The sequence below is a fragment of the Erpetoichthys calabaricus genome, chromosome 3 (genome assembly GCF_900747795.2).
Source record: "Erpetoichthys calabaricus chromosome 3, fErpCal1.3, whole genome shotgun sequence".
Lineage (NCBI taxonomy): Eukaryota > Metazoa > Chordata > Cladistia > Polypteriformes > Polypteridae > Erpetoichthys > Erpetoichthys calabaricus.
Window position 1 is genome coordinate 268810369 of NC_041396.2, and position 18911 is coordinate 268829279.

Below are 18911 nucleotides of genomic sequence, written 5' to 3' on the forward strand. Positions count from 1 at the left end.
ATCTACACATCCTTGCCCAAACAAACCTGTGCAACTACCATAACATTTTAAAGTTAGTTTTCTCACTATGCCAAAGGTTTTTTGCATTACCCTCTATGAACTTTCATCTAAAATAAAATGGCCCTGTATGAATATGAGTGAGCCTAATAAGGCACTGACATGCTGTCCAAGATTGGTTCCTGCCTTGAGCCTGATTGTCTCAGAATAGACTCAAGCACCTCCATTACCCAGAATTAGATGAAATTGATTTAAAACTGTACATATAAGTGTTATCTTTTAGGTTATGTCGTACTCCTGACATTTTTAAGTGCTGTCCCAAATTTCATCTACTATGTTTAGTATGACATGACACCAATCAGTTACCGCCTAAATTGGCTTTATTTAAGAAGTGCATAAAAATCTATTTTCCAGCTCATTCCACTGCAGAGTCAAGAAGAGCTGGAGCTGTGCATGAGGCAGGAAAAAAATAACAGGATTCCAAGTGATGAAAGATAATATTCACAAACACACACATGAACATAAACCCACTCTGGACCAATTCTGAATTGGTTATCATTTTTGTGAACACAGAGAAATGTGAAGTACTCAAAGATAAGCCACACAGACGCATTAAAAATATGCATTTGCCATAAATACATTGAGTGAGCCTAGAATTGAACCAGGGACTCTAGAGCTGTGAAGGAACAGCATACATACATACATCCATCAAATAGTTCACATTGTTCTTTAATAGCATCTGCTTTGCAAAGTGTTTTGATATTGAAACCATAACATAAAGTGAAATAATGGACTACAGTACAACCCATTATCAAATTTGTTTGCAACTATAGTATACAGAATTACATTTTCAGGTATGTGTCACATCAAGTTGACGACCATAGAGTTTAAAACAGAAAGCTAATGAAATTATAAATATAAAAAGTATTTGACTTAGTCTTGCTTCCCGGAGAAAAGCCAGGACTAATTTGAAACCTCTTATGCAAGTCTGTTCAGCTGCAGGATGATTGGATGAATTTGTAAATACTGACATCTATTTTTAATACCAGTTATTTTTTTCCTAACCAGGATTATGAGGTGCTACACCAATCCTGGACACAAGGTTCAAACTGGGACTATTGCCATGTCAGTATGCTAATCTATTAACACAGGCACAAACAGGAAATGAAGACATGTGACAGCTTATTGCTGCGCTTTTGAAACGTGCATGAAAAGCAGATCATTTATGCAGAAGACAGAAACAGCTTGTCCTATATGAAGGATGAAAGTAAAATCAAATCTAAACAAGTTAAAAGAAAATGTATGCATGGAGTGACACTTAGTTTACCATTTTCAGAGTTGGAGCATTTTAAGTTTTACTTCATTAAAGAGGCAGTTATCAGTTTATTATTTTTATAGTAAAAGGTCATATTCAGAAATAAGTGATAACAGACTGCAAAAATGCAATTACATGCTTTAACAAGACTACATTAAATATGTGCTTTTTAACAGCATTTTACAACATCATGTAGTTAAAGAAGTAACACAAATAGAATTGTGGTAGCGCAGTATCTTTTCATAGACAGCAATTCCAATATAAATGATGGAGAAATGGCATCGATTGTTGTCCTGTTGTTAGTTATGGAGGGTATAGGAATGATTGTCATTCAAATTTCTTAAACATAACAGTTTTGAAAGATGTACTCAATGGAGAGTTAAAATCCATCCATCCATCCATTTTCCAACCCGCTGAATCCGAACACAGGGTCACGGGAGTCTGCTGGAGCCAATCCCAGCCAACACTGGGCACAAGACAGGAACCAATCCCGGGCAGGGTGCCAACCCACCACAGGACACACACAAACACACCAAGCATACACTAGGCCCAATTTAGAATCGCCAATCCATCTAACCTGCATGTCTTTGGACTGTGGGAGGAAACCGGAGCACCCGGAGGAAACCCACGCAGACATGGGGAGAACATGCAAACTCCACGCAGGGAGGACCCGGGAAGCGAACCCAGGTCCCCAGATCTCCCAACTGCGAGGCAGCAGCGCTACCCACTGCGCCACCGTGCCGCCCGGAGAGTTGAAATCTTTTCTCGTATTTACTTTTAGATTAGTGATTTACTGACTGGAATTTATAATCACGGTTCACCTCATTCTATCCACCTCACACAACTGTAACTGTATTTGACTTGTCCATCACACACCTACACATCACGCACATTACACTTTATATTTCTATTCTGTTTTTATACTTTATGCTGCCTCTTGTTACTTATTATCTATCTCCTACTTATTATCTATGTTTATCTTTATATGTTGGTTTTGTCATTTGGTATGGACAGCAAAGAAAGAATTTCATTGTACAGGGAAACATGTTTCCTTACTGTGCACATGACAAACTTTGAGTTTTTAATTTTTTTATTTATTTATTTATTTATTTTTAACTTTTATGGTTAACTCACCACACATAGCAGGAGTGTAGAAGTAGCTTGCACACATCTCTCCTGTGGTTTCACTAACTTATATTAGACATTTGTTTTGCCATCAAGAGTCAGACATGCAGTTTACAAGCTGAAGTGACCCCTCTTGAGGTAAATTTGAAATAGTAAACTAATCTGTAATTGAAGTCACACAGAATGCTTTTCTGTTTTAAGACAGACTTTTTTTAAACTTCTCTCATTTTACCTTAGAATGTTGGGGTCTTGAATGCATTGATTATTTTCTTTCCTGTCTTGTGCCAGGATCTTCACTTGTTTCATGGTCACCACTCTCTGTCTGTCTGCTGCTTTGATTTTGTTTTTCGCCAATACCCTTCTAGGTCTTCCCCTCAGTCTTTTTCCTTCACCTTTCATTTCAAACACTTTTTGGGATACTTTGCTTTATTCATCTTGATTGCATCTCCATACCACAGACATGTTTGAAAATTCACCAAACCTTTTTAATTGGAGACTTTGAAATTTCAAAAAATGTGTAAAATGTGCTTTATCTATATATCTCAATGAAAACTGAAATTTCCTTGAAGAATAAGACTGACAGATTTCAACAAAACCAGTCAACTGAGTTGTTTCATGCAGATAGCCAGACATGGCAACCACAGTGGGTGCCCAGAGTCCAAAAAATAAGCACTCGGTGCACCAATACCTTCTACAAGTCTTGGGTTGCTGGTCATATTTAGCAGGGTTATGTAATCTTCATGTTACTTGAGTGGGCTGTATGGTGAATTATATCTTATCTAGGGCTGGCATCTGCCATGCACCCACTGCTGCTGATTTAATTGGGCTTGAGAATATTAGATAAGATTCAGTGAGTCTTTCAGCACAAGATTGCAGGTTCAGTCCCCCTGCACAGGCCTTCTGTGTGACCTTGAGCAAGTCAGTTACAGTATTTCTGTTATAAGCACAAAAATACTATGAGAAGTAATGGTGCTTGTAAACTGCCTTGATATGGTGTTTACTATATAAAAGTCAGGCATCAAAATGTGTGTTTACAAGGCTCTAACATTATACTGCAAAAAAAGGGTCCAACAAGAGCCACACATGAAAGATACACACATTAGTGACTTGGCATTCCCTCTATACTCCAGTATGGACTAGCAGGGCAATAATGGCCAGTTTGCGTAGATGTTGCACAAAAAGAGATATCACAAATGTCATACCTGGCCAATTTAGATTTGTGAATATATCCAAAAGAGGGAATGTTTTTACAGCAGTGGAGGTTTGCCACTTTTGCATTCCCAAACAGGAAATGTTAATATATATTTATTTTACTTATCAACTCACTGCGCCAGTGATGGTATGTAGGTATGATACTTAGCACTGCCCCCTAGGAAATCCATTATTCTGACCTTGCAATCCCACATGTACAGTGTCTGTGTGGATTGTCCTCCCATAAGCACAAAGAAAAGCTTGTCAGTTTCATTGCAAATTATAAATTTAGGCCTATGTGGGGGTTGTGTGTGCATGTGCGCCCTGCGATGGATTAGTTAGATCCCTGTGGTTTCCCATCTTGCACTTAGTGACCCTGAATTGGATTAGGTAGGTTAGAGGAATGTAATGCTTTGGTTATCATTATACCAAATGAGTCAAATACACCAGTTATAGAGAATGAGAGTTTTAGAATGTTGGCCCTTACAACTAAACTAAACCTGTATCATGAATGTTTGAAAAATGATGAACAGAAATGCTATTTGGTTAAAACTGAAAAACTTGCTCTTATAAATATTTTGTGTGTGGATGTCTCCCTCTTCTGGCAGTAATGGAGAAGTGTTACTGACAGTTGAGGTCAACATAAAAATTCAGAGCACTTTCTTTAGTGGAATGAATAACATAACGGGATTAAACTGAACAGGATTTTTTTTCATTTTTACAGATTCAGCAAATATATAACACATATAACTTAATTTTTCATTTGTTTTAGGAATTATGTGTCAAGCCAGCAGTCTCCAAAAGACAAATGTAGCTACAAAAAAAAAAAAAGGTAGCTATGTATACTTGCTGACGCTGAAAATGCTGTTTAAAATAATACTTTTAAATCCCTTATAATAAAAAAGGAAAATTAGAATAATGACAGTTATATCTCATTAGGATTAATGACAAAGGAAACCAACTTTTGCTTGCTTTTTGCTCACTACAATGAATACGTAATGGTTTTACAACAGCAAATCAGGGATCTCAGGTTCAAGAGTGAAATGGAACAGGAGCAAAAGCAAAATGACACTTTCAGGATGTGTTATTAAGTAGATCCATAAAGGAAAGTAGTGAAGTAGAAAAATCTGTCCAAACTAACAATTAAAAATTGCAAAAGTGCTGATCTTGGAATATATAGTGTATACTGTGTCTGATGTAACACAAAGCTGAAATTAGTTTGAGGTTTAAAAAAAAAAAAAAGACTTTAAAAATCGAATGTCAGCATGTGCAAATACAAATTTTTTTAAAATTTTTTACATTTTAATTTGAAATTATATTTGAATAGTGATGGTTGTTCTGACAGTCCACTGGTCCAGTGAAATTTAAGACTGTCCTTTCTTCCTACCCTGCCTCAATGCAAAAAAAAAAAAAAAAAAAAAAAAAAAAAAAAAAAAAACAAAAATTGCACAGAAAACACAAAAATAGGCACATTAATTTTTTGCTTATTATTATTTTTGCAGTGTAGAAGTTAGATGGACCATCTTTAGATAGATAGATAGATTAATAAAGTATCTATCTATCTATCTATCTTTTTTTGTATGACTAATGTTTTGAAAACACATAGAATTTTTAGCGCTGGGAATCAATTAAAAAAAACTAATTAGTCACATAAATATATGTAATTAATCATGATTAACATTAAAAATGTAAATATAAACGTGATACATAAATCATGAAGTAAATACACACCGAATCACAAAATTAATGTAGAATCAACACAAAGGAATTTTAAAAAATGGTATAGTTTAAATTTGAGCAATGACCTTAAACCTTCTTAACATAATACTACTTGAGCAAGTACAACCCGAATTTGAATGCCTTCCTAAAAGGCAAACTGAAAAGAAAGCAATAAGAAAATGAGGTCAATGTATTAATTCTCAAATTGGCATAAAAATTTAAGCAATCAAAACAACCGTTGACTTTACCTGGATGGTTATGTATTGTTCTTTGCATAAATTAGCGAACATACTGCAAACTGGAATAATGGGTAGGGATAATCATTATACTTTTATTTCACAAACTTTTGTTATTATTATTAGGGCAGTCAGCACTGTAAGCCCACCTGGCAGACTGACAAGTTAAATACTGAGGTACTACAGACTTATTTTGATTTTAGTCCTACTCATTGATAACTTATTTAGCACGTATGTGACATGAAACTGAATTGATGTTCTTACAGAAACATAAAATGGGGGAAAAAAATTTTTACATTCTGAACTTTTCTCTGCCATAACCCCCCCTTCTCACCCTCTCCCCTGCACCTATGTCAGTATGTATAAATTAAAAAAATCAACACCAGTGGTGCATATTGACATGTGGTGTATCATTGTGAACGGTGTAATATGAAATTTTAAATGTTTAAAAAAACTTTTATGAACTAAATTTTTCATTTAAAGGTAGTATATAAATATGGTACTGGAAGTGCATATTTGTTTAGGTACACACAGCTTTTTTGTATTATTGTTTCGTAATGTTAAAAAATAAAATTACATGAAAATGCCATCCTGACCAAAGCACTGCCTGAAGCATTTGCCTCGTTGCCAGGCCTGGATGCAACAATATTTTTTAATGTGTGGCCACATTAATCGCAAAAATGAATATGTCAACATTCCTAGGCCTAAAATTTTTCTGTGTAGATGTGATGTTTAGGACAGCAGAAAAATTAAATGTGCAGATTCTGCATTGTATTTGTCAACATTCAATGCATTCTGTCACTGTGCCCTTAGTGCTGGTGCTGCCTCACACTCCCAGGTATGCAGCTCTCTAACATCACAACAAGTGCTATAATATTTATATACAGCAACAATTTGAATTGTAGTGTGCTCTACCATTGGCTGACATCTCATCCTGAACGGTTTGTGCCTTGTGTCTGATGGTGCGCTAATTAAGTTCCACTGCTGCCATAACCCCCCCCCCCCACCCCCCCCCCCCCCCACCTTGTAAGAGACTAGACAGGTTTTGTACTAAAATGATGCACTTCAGGATTTTCAGTTAGTCAGCAGCAAGTGAGCAAGGCCTCCAAGAGCTCAAATGAGGCCCATTGCATTTAACACTGCAATATCCCCTCACTGCTTAGGAAGTAGGATATAAATATTTTTATGTAAACAATGGCATATAAAACAGCATAATTTTATTTAGCTTTAACTTTTGGCACTCTGGCTTGAATCAAGTCATGAAACGCAGTCAAAAACCTACACTACAGGACCATACACCCTTGGCTGAGAAAATGCTCATCTTTTAGAGCCTAGACCGAGAACTCTAACATAAAACAATATTCAAAGGAATGCAACATTTTTTTTCTCTGAGAACATTTTTATAAATTGCAAGGTTGCAGAGGGCTTATGATTATTTTGGTGACATCCGATGCAAGTCAGAAGCCAATCCTAGAAGTTTGACAGCTATGCTTATGGACACAAGCATACAACTGATTTACAGAGTGCACTAGGTCAACACATGTTCTTTAGGATGGGTCAGAAAACTTATCAAAGACTGAAAAAACATTAAAAACACCATTTTGCCAGAGATTAGATTGTGAATGCTAACCAGCATGCCAATGCTACAACAGATTTACAGATTCATTATTGTTTTTTAGGCTCCTGTCCTACTACAAAAATCACGAAACAAAGCTGCCATTATATGCATTCACTGTGCTTTCCTCAGATTTCCTGTGTTTTCCTTATTTAAAACTACTTCACTGTCACCACAGTGCATCCTGCCAATTCTTCTTTTCTAAATGTACTACAATATCTTAATATTGGATTCATCTTTCTACTTCTTATTCTAAACATTTACTCTATCTACATTTGGTTCAAGTTCCTCCCATTGTGTCTGTTGCCTCTTTTATGCTGTTTACAGCACTATACAAAATAAAAATTGAAGTAATGAAAAATAACACATCCAAGTAGTTGATTTAAGAAGAAACTAACCATTCCTGAAAAAAGAGGTCTCTAAAGGTCTCGGCCAATATACCCTTACTGAGTAGAAGAAAGAGTAGTCCCAAACAACACTTTGTTGAAAAGTGTTAGAACATCCCAAAGACTACACAGAATGCACCTAACATAGACAGGAGTATTGCTTTTCAAGTGTATGAGTCACTGGTCTTAGAAAATCCAACTGTTTACTAAAAAAGCTTTACTCAATAACTCCGGCCACTGATTTGAAGCGGAAAGTGATACTAAACACACTGGTATTTCAATAAGCATAGTTTGGAAGTCAAAACTGGGCAGCAGAGGCAAAACAGAGATAAAAGTCTCACATGGATGTGCGCCTCAGTTGTGTGAGACAGAGACACAGATGTACTTTACACTGATCTGCTCCAGCTATGTGACGATAGGTTTTCATGTGAAACGTCCACACAACTTTATTGAACAAAGATCTCACACAAAATGGTGCCCAGAGAACAGAAAGAAGGTATACTGTTTACAAAACTATAACTCCAGATGTAATATTATCCACTCTTGTACCCTATTTATACTTTTTTTAAATGTATTTTCTAACTTTTTTAAAGTGCATAGGTAAACCTGTCTTGTCAACACCTGCCTATTTTATTTAGTTTCATTTGTATGTTTCTCATTACATCATTATTTTTAAACACAACCAAAAAAAAAAAATGTAAATGGCACATTGTTGTAGGCAAGTCAAATGCCTTGCTCAGGTTCAGGCAGGGAGGTAACTGTAGGATCTGATCTTGCTGACTTCAAGTACAGTGTTCTATATTTATTTAAGTCTACTCCACAGCTTTTCTTAAAATGCCAGATACTGTAACTGAAGCCAAACGGCTTAGCTTACAGCTGCCAGAGCTTTGCCACCTTCCAAATGTTATAACCAAACAAACACCATTTGAATTTTAGCCAGATAGGAATAATCTTCAAGACCCAGCTCACTTTTATTACCCTCCAGTTATCTTTAAAACCTAGTGCATAAAATTTTAATTAATAAGATCTTGCAACTTTTACTATTTGTAAATAATCCCTGCTTATACACTCAAGGGTAATATTCCATCATTTTTCAGAAGGATAAAAAATAAATCAATTTCATCACACTGGCTTTAATAAAAAGGTCATGTCAAACTGCCTCACAGAGCATAGAAGTGAATAAATATTTTTTCAGGAAGATAATAATAATAATAATACATTTTATTTATATAGCGCCTTTCCCATGCTCAAGGCACTTACAGAATATAATAAAGAACGGCAGCGTATACAGTATATAGCATAGTACAAACCAGATAAATAAATAAAGAAGATTAAGACAGTGAATAGATAAATGAATAAGATAAATGAACATGTAATGCCTTTGATGGCATAAAGTCATGTTCTCAAAGACGTGACCATACTGGTAGATAACAGGTCTTAAGTACTCAAATCATATATTTTTGTATAATGTGAATTACACGTCCAAGTGTTAACTCGCGTTACCGAACAGACAGGGCACAAAAATTGTTTTTAAATTACCTTTACACGTTGATTTGCTTGATCTGTAAACCGAGGTTGCCCATTTTTCAGCGAGACTTCCACCCCATGTGTGGCGATCGCTCGGGAACACACATTGCATCAAAGACCGATTAAAAGCAATACAATTTGCCACTTTTTATGGTATTAACAACGAATTCCACCACTGTAGCACAGAGCAAACCGAACGATCGTATTAAACAAGGCTATCAAATCTCCACTTCGCCGGGCGGGGTCGGTAAACATAAAAGTAAAATCTCCCTAGAGGTGCTCATCATTTATAACCATCACCATTTGATTTAAAACATTTCTGCAAAATGCGCTCATCATTTATAACCATCACCAATAGATTTAAAACATTTCTGCAAAATGCACTCAACCTATTGTCAATACGTGCCATAATCCACCTTTCAGAACAGCCTGAAGTAATTAACGATCACAAGACTGCACACACGTCCGAAACACGCAGTAACAAATGAAGAAAAAGATCGATTTCTGTACGTATCCAGGAATGAAACGTACGCTTACATCCTGTAATATAAAAACAGACTTATGACCAATAAGTTTCAGGATTGTAATTAAACTGTAAACATTTCCTAAAACGCACTTGATCTCCACTTCATAAGCTCGAAAAGAGGCCAAGTTGTAGGAAAGCACTTAACGAACGTAAAACGGTAAACATGTCTGAAACACAAAGAACAAAGGAACCAAAACCAGATTGCTGTATTATTGTGAAAAAATAAAACACACAATGCAGAACATAATATAAGAAATGTATACTTACGTCAAGTACACTGTTTACTTTAGATCTTCGCAGCAACGAAAACGGTTTCCTGAAGTAGGCCAGTAAAAGACGTCTCCATAGCCAGTCTTCTAAACCCAGTTTGCTACAAAACTAATCCACGCTGATCTACACGCACAACTACACGTGTCGTGCTTCTCTAACCTCGCCTACAACGTTCATGATTGGTTTTCCAATTCATTTAACCACGCCTTTTTCTTTACTCGTCCTACCCCTTTGTGCTCAGATTGGTTGCCGCGGAAAGCTTAATCCGCGTGGGTCAGCTCAGTCACGTTGCGGTATGCCTGCTCTAAAACGTCAGTTAGGCAGAGACCTACATAATATGTTTACGTGTTTGTGTGCAGGGCCGAAGGTATTCGAGTAGAGGCGTACAACTCGAGCTATACAAGCACTCACTAAAAAGACCTGCCCCATTCCGTGACCATTTACCTAGAGAGAGACAGTTGGTTCAGACTGCGAATATGTTACCCGGTTATTAGTTCTGCTCATACATTCGCACGTTTTGATATAGAGTTCTCACACCCGCTACACTGCAACAGGAACTGACATACATCTTTGAAAAGCATGATAATATTGGAAGTTATTGAAATAATTCGTTAACCTTGTTTTCGTTAATAATCACGTTTTTGTTTGGCCTAGCTGACGACAATTTTACAGCTTACCTCGTTTAAACAAATCGCATGAAAAATAACGAATAATGAAACATCTGTGTTTTTTTTAATATTGTTACGTTACCTCAATCCATTGCTACAGCAGTTTATTTTCTACGGAAATATTAAACGATTTAGCTCAGTGGGACTGCCAGGTTGCAGAATATTCTGCATTAACTTAAATATTGTTTTTTTGCTTCTTGTAATGCTTTACAATCTTTTATCATTCAGTGCCACCTCTTGGGGTAATCATTCAGCCTTGTTTTTTTCTCCTATCCCGCTATCAGAGGCTTTACGGTTTGACTGCAGTCTGCATGCAGTTTTCAACGTGAGACCGCTGTGTCCCTGACGTCAGCGACTGTCTCCGCCCTACCAGTGGGCACGCGGCTGGCAGAATGGTGTCCCTGCTGAACCGAAAACTGTGTGAGCTAGGCGGAGTCGTGCTGTGCAGAGAGGAGGCCACCATCAGGAGAAAGGCGGCAAGGCACACTTCAGAAATGCACGACCTTCGAATCCACACTGGGAGTTTGCTGGTTCGTGGGCAGAATTTATGTAATGACAATTCTACACTTTTCCAGTTTATATAAATTTTATATTATATACAGTTTATATTATAAAAAGTATGCTCGTTTTCCGACAGAACACACGATGATGATCACAGTAGAAAATAGTAAAATCAATCCAACGTTACTTAATTAGCAGATAGAATATTAACCAGGTTAAAAGGTGTTTCATCAAACAACTTTTGATTAATTGAGATTTTTTACAGTATTCAATATGGGAAAACAAAGGAGAGGGTTGTTGCAGTTCGTGGGAACAACCCACAGCCCCAAGCCCCCTTGAAAAATCCTGAAATAATCATATAGATTATATCAAAAGTACCTAACAGCATAAAGAATACAACCATATCTATACTGGGTGCATATTTTAGTGTTTTCTTTTATGGAGAATTGTTACAGTATAGTTTTCCTGTGTACTTTTAATTCTTGGTTATAGATAGATAGATAGATAATACTTTATTTGTCCCCAAAAGGAAATTAAAACTTTATAGAACCTCAAAAAAATATAAATATTATAACAAACCACAACCCCCAACAAACATGATTATTAATGTACTTTCATATATCCAGTCCACACCAAGACAGATACATTTGAAATTGCATCTTTTTTTTATTAGTATTAATTAACCACTAAAAATATAGAATGTGTTTACACAAAGTGTGTAAATTTTAAAATGATAGGTATATATCACAGTAGTATGTTTAGGGAAAACAAAGATTTTTGAAAATACTGGCATATGGCTGTCATATGACCAGGCACTGATTTAAGTTTGATCTCATAATTTTCTTCATGATCTTATTTTTACTGTGAGGATAGTCCTTTCCTGAGTTCTGTGCATCAGTCGATAGGTACTGTGCCTTAAAACATGTGTGTCGCCTCCTAAAATCTCAAATACCCAAGTTTGGGCTATACTTAATGTTTTTTTGTGGGTAAAGTGCAAAGTAGTCCTATAGTACTTTAGCCCCAGTAGTCCCCTAAATGAGGCCAATATGTATACTGTAAAGTGGACCCACTGAGAGCTAAACGGGTCATTTTTGTTCAGCACATAGTCTGCTCTGCCCAGAGACAGCCCCAACTGGACCCACAGGGCCATGTTTGTTAGGACTTGAATATTTTGAAAGGACTCCCAGTTCATATTTTCCAAGGCTTTGTCAGCCGTATACTCATTTGACTTTATCATCTGTCCAGTCAAAGAGGTCTGTTTTATTTTTTAGCTAATTTGGCATTTAGATTTACTTTAGATTTACTAATAAACCACACAAGGCTAATAGGCAAAATCCACAGGATTTTAAAATAAAACAATTTGAAAACACATTTGTGAATGGAATTTTTTTTAAATGAAAATGGCATTTTCACATTCATCCTAATTAGTGTGGACTTAGTCCAATGGAGCCATCGTGATTTATTTTCTGCGAGACTACTGTGGACTAGGCCTAAGCTTTAATGAATCTGCTGAGCAGTTATGTGTGTAACATCATAGAAATAGGTAGTAAGCTCACTCCAAGCAAATTTAGTGACTTACAGAATATAAAATGTATCTCAGTTTGATGTTATGAACTAGTTGTCAGTTGTAACTTTTCTGAAATGATCAGACTGCTCCTTTGTGCAGCATCCCAGATCACCTTGCTCAGATAGGGTATTGTCCTTGTTTTAGCACTCAGACTATTCTAAATCCATACCATGTACAGTTGCAAGTTATCACTAGGAATTATTGCCTAAATCCTCCTTAAAATATCTCAAAAACAGCTCAACGTAAATGGACATTTGTATCCGTATACAATATTCAAATGTAGAGATGCTCATACCTGATAACACTTTTCTGCACTTGATCTCTTGCCTTTATTGAGGTTGCAGGTTTTACAATACATTTCCACTCAGGGTGGTGATGTGTTGCATGCTGTTTAACACAAGTAACATTTGCACTATACTTTGTACATGAGCCAATAATTAAGAATTAATTAATTAATTAATAATTAAGAATTTCTCTGTACTCCGTGTATCAGACAATAATGACCTCATGAACATATAGAACCATAACATACATAAACATGAATTTCCCCTTGGGATTAATAAAGTATCTATCTATCTATCTACTGGTTGCAGCTTATCTTCCCTGCAGTTTCAAGTTTTAAAGAAAACTGAAATTTACTATATACTTAAAGTCCTTAAGATTCTTAAGTTTTCGAACATGTTGGCAGAATTATTATATATACACTGTATGTATATGTGTATGTATATATATATATATATATATATATATTATAATATATATATATATATATATATATATATATATATTCTCTTTTGTTAATTAATTGTGCCTTTGTGATGTTTGATTATTTTAAATGTCTTTTTATTTTTTGTTCATGTTTACTTGTACTGTACTGACTTTAAAATGCAACTACACTGACCTGCCATACTGTGTGTTACATTGAGCATGTTTTTTGATGTCCATGATCTGTCTGATTAGTTATATCCCTAAACCACCACCACTACAGTATGTCCAGGGTGGGACTTAGTAGTGAGTTTATGTCATTTCTTCGGAATTTCTTCCCTAAAACACATAACGTTATGCAAAGTAAGCTTAGCACAACTGTAGCAGTTTTATTTTTGCTTTTAAAAACAGCCCAAAATACCACTTATTTATTTATTTTTTTAAATTTTAAAGACGCTTAAAAAAACACAAAAAATGAAAGCTCTTTTTCTCTGCAGGAACAAAAACAGCCCAACTGAATGGGAAAACTGTTTACCTGGTAACACTAATACCATGATGAAGGGAGAAGAGGGTGTGATCGCAGGGGTTTTTGGTAATATTTTATTTTGGCCCCAATTTTAGAGAGGCTGACAATTCACTGCTAGATACATGCAGAACATTTCTGTGACAGAATAATTAACCAAGCCCATATATTAAATTAACCAATCCTCAGGCTTGTGTATTATCAAAATCCACCAATCAGTGGATTATTGTGGTACTTAAAGGGTGTTTTTTAATGTGGTACTTAAAGGTATCCTCCATAGTTTTCACAACCAAGAACTAGTTACAAAAAATAGGATTGGTGTTATATTCAGGTGGGTTTTGAGACTCAATTAACTAACTACAAATTGGGAGCATTTAACATTCTTTAGTTACTTCATCAAAGTGTTAGTTATCACATTTTTATTTATTAAATATACTTGTAGAAATTAGTCATAATTAAAAAATAACAGGATTAGTACAGTGTTGTAGTTTTAACAGTATTTTACAGTGTTAAAAACATAGCCCAGATATTGTCATTGTGGGTCAATAGCTTTCCTAGACAGCAGACTCCAATCTAAGTGATGTAAAAATGGCATCGATTGATGTCTTATTGTTAGTTGTTGGTTGTGGAGTGTCTGTGATTAACTTACATTTTTTTTGTTTAGCTAATGCTTTTATCCAAAGCAACTTAGAAAAGAGGTCACCATAATCAAGTAAACATCAGTCTGGGGATTGTTTGGATGTAAGTGTTACAAGTCATTGGTATAAAATTGATCATCACAAGTGAAGAGCTGAGGTTGAAATTCAAGCGAGTTACAATTCCTAGGTTATGAAACCTAACAGCTAATATAGTCAGAAATCCACCAAACAAGTGAGTCTTCTAATTCTAGAATTTCAAATGGAGGTGGGTAGCTCATTCTACCAGCTAGGAGCAACACATGAAAAGAGTGTGGATTGAGATTTGATGCCATGCAGTGGTGGTATACCCAGATGCCATTCATCAGCCGACCTGGCTGGTCGTGAAGGAGTATAGGACCTCACAAGTTTCTCCATGTATAGTACAGTGGTGTGAAAAACTATTTGCCCCCTTCCTGATTTCTTAATCTTTTGCATGTTTGTCACACAAAATGTTTCTGATCATCAAACACATTTAACCAATAGTCAAATATAACACAAGTAAACACAAAATGCAGTTGTAAATGGTGGTTTTTATTATTTAGGGAGAAAAAAAAAATCCAAACCTACATGGCCCTGTTTGAAAAAGTAATTGCCCCCTGAACCTAATAACTGGTTGGGCCACCCTTAGCAGCAATAACTGCAATCAAGCGTTTGCGATAACTTGCAATGAGTCTTTTACAGCGCTCTGGAGGAATTTTGGCCCACTCATCTTTGCAAAATTGTTGTAAATTCAGCTTTATTTGAGGGTTTTCTAGCATGAACCGCCTTTTTAAGGTCATGCCATAGCATCTCAATTGGATTCAGGTCAGGACTTTGACTAGGCCACTCCAAAGTCTTCATTTTGTTTTTCTTCAGCCATTCAGAGGTGGATTTGCTGGTGTGTTTTGGGTCATTGTCCTGTTTGCAGCACCCAAGATCGCTTAGCTTGAGTTGACGAACAGATGGCCGGATATTCTCCTTCAGGATTTTTGGTAGACAGTAGAATTCATGGTTTCCATCTATCACAGCAAGCCTTCCAGGTCCTGAAGCAGCAAAACAACCCCAGACCATCACACTACCACCACCATATTTTACTGTTGGTATGATGTTCTTTTTCTGAAATGCTGTGTTCCTTTTACGCCAGATGTAACGGGACATTTGCCTTCCAAAAAGTTCAACTTTTGTCTCATCAGTCCACAAGGTATTTTCCCAAAACTCTTGGCAATCATTGAGATGTTTCTTAGCAAAATTGAGACGAGCCCTAATGTTCTTTTTGCTTAACAGTGGTTTGCGTCTTGGAAATCTGCCATGCAGGCCGTGTTTGCCCAGTCTCTTTCTTATGGGGAGTCGTGAACACTGACCTTAATTGAGGCAAGTGAGGCCTGCAGTTCTTTAGACGTTGTCCTGGGGTCTTTTGTGACCTCTCGGATGAGTCGTCTCTGCGCTCTTGGGGTAATTTTGGTCGGCCGGCCACGCCTGGGAAGGTTCACCACTGTTCCATGTTTTTGCCATTTGTGGATAATGGCTCTCACTGTGGTTCGCTGGAGTCCCAAAGCTTTAGAAATGCTTTATAACCTTTACCAGACTGATAGATCTCAATTACTTCTGTTCTCATTTGTTCCTGAATTTCTTTGGATCTTGGCATGATGTCTAGCTTTTGAGGTGCTTTTGGTCTACTTCTCTGTGTCAGGCAGCTCCTATTTAAGTGATTTCTTGATTGAAACAGGTGTGGCAGTAATCAGGCCTGGGGGGTGGCTACGGAAAATTGAACTCAGGTGTGATACACCACAGTTAGGTTATTTTTTAACAAGGGGGGCAATTACTTTTTCACACAGGGCCATGTAGGTTTGGATTTTTTTTTTCTCCCTAAATAATTAAAAACCATCATTTAAAAACTGCATTTTGTGTTTACCTTCGTTATATTTGACTAATGGTTAAATGTGTTTGATGATCAGAAACATTTTGTGTGACAAACATGCAAAAAGAATAAGAAATCAGAAGGGGGCAAATAGTTTTTCACACCACTGTATATGGGTGCTGACCCATTATCTACTCTGTAGGTAAGCATCAAGGATTTGAACTTGATACATACTGGTGCAGGATGCCAATGTAGTAACCTGAAAAGACAAGTGACGTGTGTCTGCCTTGGTTAGCTGAACACCAGATATGCCGCTGCAGTTGGAATCATTTGCAGCAGATTAGTGACTCAGGACAGTGCCCCTACCAGCAGAGAGTTGTAGTAGTCCAGATGTGACCAGACAAAAGCATGGAGCAGGAGTAGTATTGTGTACTCTGTTAGATGCATTCTGATCTTGTGGATGTTGCCTAGAGTTAATCTACAGAACCGAGAGACCATAGCAAAATGGTGCCTGGAGGTTCAAATTCTTAAAATATAACATTTTTGAAAGATGTACCCTAAAGCCTCATGGTAAAATTTTTAGCTGCTTCAGTGTATGATGGAGAGCAGGTCTGCAGCTTTTCTGATAAAGTGTCAAAGAAATATTGAATCATTGTAATGTGCAGATAATGCAGCCTTAATGCAGCCATGAGGTTGTTTTTGGTGTAACATAAATGCTGAGTACATATTTGTTTACTCTGTGCTTAAAATGGTTTCCCCCTTACATTTATTTCTTTATATATATTTGTACATTGCATTCTATTTAAGATATAACAACAAAAATGGAACTTTCCAGATAAATGTCTTTGAAGAATAAGTGTGCCAAATTTGAACAAAATGACTCCACTGGAGCCAACCACTGCAGATACTTTTTGCATTATATGTGAATGGATCTATTCATTTGAAAACTGTATGACAAGCCATAAGCTTACCGTCAGGATATGGAAAATAAAGGGACAGTATGAGAATATTTAAGTCAAAACTTTAGAAGTAGCAGAATGTTATTTCTGTTATCTTCGATTTCAAACATTGATTTGATAGTTCTCTTTAAAATAAAAAAGATTAAAATGTCCTTGCCAGTTGCCTGTTGGTCCTCATAGACCATATTTTGGTGTATAATCTTGTCTTCACAGTCCATCTTATATCTTACATTTCTTCCTCCATTGTAGATGTAATCTTTCTCACCTTCATTATCTTTAGATTGGATTACAGCATTTATCTAGTAGCACTACTATATTACACATCTTGTATTTAAATTTCACCTCCTGAAATTGTCCATGTCGAGTTTACAAGTTCCCCCTGTGACAGTTTAAGGTCTCCGTGACCCCTTGAACCCTCAGACTAGACGTCAGACACAGATAAAAGTCCAAATAATAGTTTATTATTAATAATAATAATAATAAATGTGCACAAAGCACCCTCTTCTCCACAATATTTAAATGAATACCCAATAATAAATCAATAATAACAATAATCCTCCTCACTCCCAGACGCGTTGCCGCCCTTCCACCCAGCACAGCTCAACGTCTGGGATTTTCCCATCGTCCTTTTATATTCCCTGACCCGAGGTGTTCCTGTCCAACAGTCCACAGTTCCTTTTTCCTTCCGGGTCAGGGTAAACAGTCCTTTTCTTCACCCCGGGGAGCACGTCGCTCCTTCCTGTCACGTGACCGTGACGTACTCCCGGGTTATAGGGCACATAGAGTCCACGAGCCCCCCTACAGCGACTCCCGGTGGCCCCCAAGGTATCCAGCAGGGCTGTGTATAAAAAACTACATAGTCCATGAGGCCCTGCTGGAACTCGGGGCATGTCCACGCTGCTGGGAGAGCTCCTCCTGGCGGCCTGGGGGTGAGGGCCGGAGTAAAAAGCCGGCAAACCTCCACACCCCCAAGTGTTGGATGCATTTACTGCTCACCTCGTCTCAGGCTTCCAGACAAATGCGATTAGATGATATCTTCTTGCTATTGTAAAACCTTGTTATGAAATTTATGAGAAATGCTCATTTGGCTTTGAGGTTCTCTCTCTGTCTCTGTTCAGGCCTTGCACCAAGGTTCTTTCAATATTAACAATGAAATGTCAACTGCATACCAACCAAAGATGATCTATCACTGTGTTTATTTTCCTGGTGATATTTTTATATGTACCCTACATATATTCAGCCGTTTATAAACTCTTATCAACTCTACATCTCAAAATTAAGTGCTGTAAGTTCGTAATGTTATTCATAGGGTCAGCGACACACTTCTGGGGCTTCATGTAGAGTGGTGTGTGCAGGGTTGGTCTCTATAATACCAAAAAAATAACACAACTGCACAAGGTAAAGTGCAGAGAAGACCAAATAATTTTTCCCAGGTCTGCAGAGTATGAGCTATGATTGAAAGAGTTGAATGTTTTCGGTGTTGAAAATTATGAAAAGAATTAGTCATTTAGTTAGTACCAGACATTACTGTAAAGTGTTTTTGTAGAATGCAACGGAAAAGATGGAT

At 36.8% G+C, this 18911-nt stretch overlaps 1 protein-coding gene across 2 annotated transcripts in view; it reads right to left on the reverse strand.

Moving 5' to 3' along the window:
• The window catches only part of LOC114648914 (period circadian protein homolog 1-like), a 67890-nt gene extending 57838 nt beyond the window's left edge, over positions 1–10052 (reverse strand). Inside the window, exon 1 of one of the 2 annotated variants that reach the window (XM_028798251.2) lies at positions 9905–10052. The gene's annotated coding sequence lies outside the window, so the exon portion shown is untranslated. The remainder of the gene's footprint in view (positions 1–9904) is intronic. The other variant, XM_028798247.2, reaches the window with a different exon arrangement.
• Between the last annotated feature and the right edge of the window lie 8859 nt (positions 10053–18911).